Source organism: Triticum aestivum, chromosome 4A (genome assembly GCF_018294505.1).
Source record: "Triticum aestivum cultivar Chinese Spring chromosome 4A, IWGSC CS RefSeq v2.1, whole genome shotgun sequence".
Classification (NCBI taxonomy): domain Eukaryota; kingdom Viridiplantae; phylum Streptophyta; class Magnoliopsida; order Poales; family Poaceae; genus Triticum; species Triticum aestivum.
In genome coordinates this window covers 521002942-521007204 of record NC_057803.1, presented here as the reverse complement: position 1 = coordinate 521007204, position 4263 = coordinate 521002942, and positions in this window count along the sequence as shown.

The following is a 4263-nucleotide window of genomic DNA, read 5'->3' as shown; positions in this document are numbered from 1 at the left end:
ATGATCTGGGCCCGCCCCCATCTTCTCGCCCGCCCATCTAGTCGCCCGCCCGCTAATCACGGTATTTTCAGAGTTGGCGATCGCCGCCGCAGCGGATCGCCGCCGTCCGAACCCCGTGCGAGGCCACCCTCGCCGTCCCAACGTCGCCCGTCGCCGCCCTCGGCGCCTGGACGTCGCCCGCCGCCGCCCCCGTCGCCGCATCTCACCGTCCCAACTTCACCCGTCGCCGCATCTCACCGTCCCAACGTCGCCCATCGCCGCATCTCACCGTCGTCCGACGACGCGGACGTGAAGGGCCCGACGTCTGACGCTGCCCTCGCCGCCCGAACCCCGTCCGACACCGCCCTCGCCGTCGTCAACGTCGTCCGTCGCCACATCTAACCGTCGTCGTTGTACGCCGGGGACGTGAAGGGCCCGACGTCTGACGCCGCCTCCGCAGCACTGTCGTCGAACGTCGTCGACGTCTACACCGCAGGCCAAGGTTTGTCATGCCCGTCATCTAAACCTAGCGGGATAGATACAGGTTTCGCGTGAGGAATACATGCATGCAAACTCATTTTTTTATTTTTCTTTTTTTGCAAATAAGTTGCGTTGGGCGCTAAATTCGTTTACAGTACATGAACGAGTAATTACACAGTTGATGCAGGCTGGTCATTCGTTTGTGCTGTCCGTAACTGCGCATGCGTGGTGTTATGTGTTTTCTACTGGATAATAGATGTAGTAATGAGCTGGGATGAAAGTAGTAATAGCAGTACTAAAAAAATTGTTTTTCTGGAGGGTAGGCTTGAGCCTGTTTAAGCCTGTCTAGTAGACTCGCCGCTGGATAGAAGTGAGGGCTAGTTCATGCATGTACGGATTTAGGGTTTAGGGTTCATCAATACCTCCCGCCGCAGCGCCTCCTCTACGGACTAGGGCATGATTTACAGAACTAGCGTTGCTTTGGGCATGATGCATTGTACTAACCTAACACACGATGTTTTGCAGTTCTGTCAGTTAGGCGTGTTGACATGGACGAAGAATCTGCATTCGGGAGGGACGAGAATGGTACTGATAAGGTGACTAAGACCAATAACGATAACTTGAACGAAGATGATGACAGCAGCGACAACGATTCCGTCTCGTCATATATCTTACCTCCGGAGGATTTTGATAATAATGAACATGGCGCAAATAGCGAAAACGTAAGTGCCGTATATTTTTTTTTATTTTCGAAATTGCAAAGTATGGCATGGCTAACTGTATATCTTTGTGTACAAATTTCCAGGAAGATGTGGATGTTGACAATGTGCAACATAGTTGGCAGGAATCATTTGCAGATAACTTGAGCCAGGTTAGTTGATAGATGTTGTACATGGATCAATAGTATGATTTAAATGATAATAATTGACATATATATTTTGAAATGAATGTTGTAGGAGGAGTCAGATGGTCCGAGCGTTGATCACGATGAGGGAGAGATCGATATTGAGGAGGCTCAAAGGCAGCAGAAGATGCTTGAGACACATTGGAAGGTCATGGCTATGACCTTTCGGTCGCAAGGGGATGCATACATATTCTACAACAATCACGCCAGAGAACACGGGTTTAGCATAAGGAAACAGAAGGTGAAACGAGGTGCTTCGGGAATGATCCGGCACCGGCGGTTTCTTTGCTCCAGGGCTGGGAGAAGGCTGAGCAAGTTCATAACCATGGAGGGTCGCAAGCGCAGGCTTAGACCGGAGACTCGTTGTGACTGCGGTGCACATATGGTGGTGAAGCTGGACAGAGAACGTGGCGTTTGGTTCGTCGCATCATTCGTGGATGATCACAACCACGCGATGGCTCGGCCCGACAAGGTTTGTTTTTTATGGTCACACAGACGGATTGGAGATGGGCAGAGGGCCGAGATATTGGCCATGGAAGCGGACGGGATAAGAAAGCATATTATAATGGACAACTTCATCAGCAGATACGGTTCGTACGATAAGTGCGGGCTTATCAGGAGGGACATTTACAATCGTTGTTGCAGAGAAAAAATGAAGCTCATTGCAAAGGGTGATGCAGAGACGGCAGTTGGCATTATGAGGAGTAGGAAGGAGAAGGACCCTGAGTTTTTTTTTGAGTATGTGCGTGACAAGGAAGGGCAACTGAAGAGTATGTTCTGGTGCGATGCACAGTCGCGGAGGGACTATCAGGACTACGGAGATGTGGTCGTGTTTGATAGCACGTATAAGATGAACAGATACGGTATGCCGTTCGTCCCCTTTGTAGGAGTTAACAACCACCGTTGCACCACAGTGTTTGGTTGTGCCATCATTGCTGACGAGACGGAAGGGACATACGTGTGGCTGCTGCAGACATTTATGAAGGCAAACTGTCAGGTGAAGCCAAAGTCAATAATCACAGACGGTGACGTTGCAATGATCCGGGCTATTCGGACCGTCCTTTCAGATGTTTTCCATCGTCTTTGTTCGTGGCATATCGAGAAAAATATGCAGAGGCACCTGCATTACAAGTCCCTGGATGAGTTCAGATCGCTCCTGTACTATGCCACCTCTCAAGCGAACTTTGAGCAGAGATGGAAAGCTTTCTATGATAAGCGGAAGACGGATAGAACTGAAGAGTGGCTTGACAGGATGTACAGGAAGAGGAGACTGTGGGCAGCTTCATATCTTTCCGATGGTTTTTTTCTTGGTATGCGAAGTAACCAGAGGAGTGAAAGCCTCAACTCCTGCCTTCACCTTCACCTGGACTACGGTATGACAATTGTTGATTTGGTGGTGCATTATGAGAACTGTATAGTTCGCCTGCGTGAGAACGAGGCGTACGATGACTGCGAGGCATTCCAGAAGGAACCACCATCTGTTACTGAATATAAAGTCCTTGAGGAGCATGCCGCCAAAGTATTCACACCTGCTAATTTCTACATCTTGCAAGATGATTTGCATAAGATGGGTCAGCTGGAGATATTTGAGACGCTCGTGGGAATTGGGCGTGAGACATTCATTGTGACATGGAAGGATAACCACAAGTTTAGGTACAATGTTGTTTATGAACCAGGTAACTCAGAAGAAACTATTACATGCAGTTGTCTTAGGATGGTTCGGAAAGGGCTGCCATGCAAACACATTCTGTTTGTTCTCCATCATCTGAATTTAACTGAAATACCAAAGTGTTGTGTCCTTCATCGGTTGTCCAAACATGCAAGAGATGGGTTGCCTGTGCAGAGGAAGAGTGATATGTTTGGATGGGGTTGGTCAGGGCCATTGGAGAGAGAACGGTATAGTGCAATATCCATTAAAACCGCACAAGCTGCTCATGTTGCAGCAAATGATCCCTTCTTGTTCGATGAGTTGATGAAGTGTCTAGACAACATAATAGCACAGAAAAAGATTTCAGAGGAGGAACTTATAGGAAGTAGAAGGTATGCTATGCTGAAGAAGGAGGCAAGTCAAGTGCAACAAGTTGAGCCTGGTATTGGTGATCCTCAGAAAGTTTCGACGAAGGGTGCACCCAAGAAGGAGCGGTCAAAGGGGGGCCCCGGCGTTACAAAGAATGGTAGGCCAAAAGATTTTACAGAGAAGAAAAGTGGTCCTTTGTGCAATTTGTGTAGTCAAGCAGGTCATAATAAGGCTACATGTCATTTGAACGAGAAGTAAGATGTTATCTTCTTATTGTTGTTATGTTCCTACTTTGATTTTAGCAACTATATTTGCTCACCAATTCTTTATGTTTTGTTCAGGAACTGGGCGTAGGTACAGATGCAGGTTGGTTTGTACGAAGAATAAAAGTGGTCGCACGAACCTTTGTCGTTTTTTATTCGTACGTGTCTGCAAGAAAACTTGATAAGTTATTTGTTTGTGTTTTGATAAAAGATATATGTAATAAATTTGGAGATGACATTGCATATGTTATACTACCTGGGCATGATGATGATTTTGTTTGCTGTTTGCTACCTGGGCATATATGTTGTACTGACGATGATTTTGTTTGATGTTGTTTCTGGCCGCTACTTTCTGCCAAAATAATTGAAAAAGTAAAGTTTTTTAAAAAAATACCCGACCACCGCTGCTGGGCCCATAGTAGCTTACGGAAGCTACCCAAATCAAGCCCAAAGGCGACTCCGGCGGCCGATCGAGCCCACTAGCGGGCCCAGCAGCGGGGTCCAACGGGGCGCACGGGGATAATAAGAGAGGAGTTCGAAAGGGGGGACGGAGGCAGCTATTTAAGCCGCTCCTGGCGCCCCCCGCTTCCGAGGTGGGACTAAAACTTGGGCGCTGCCCC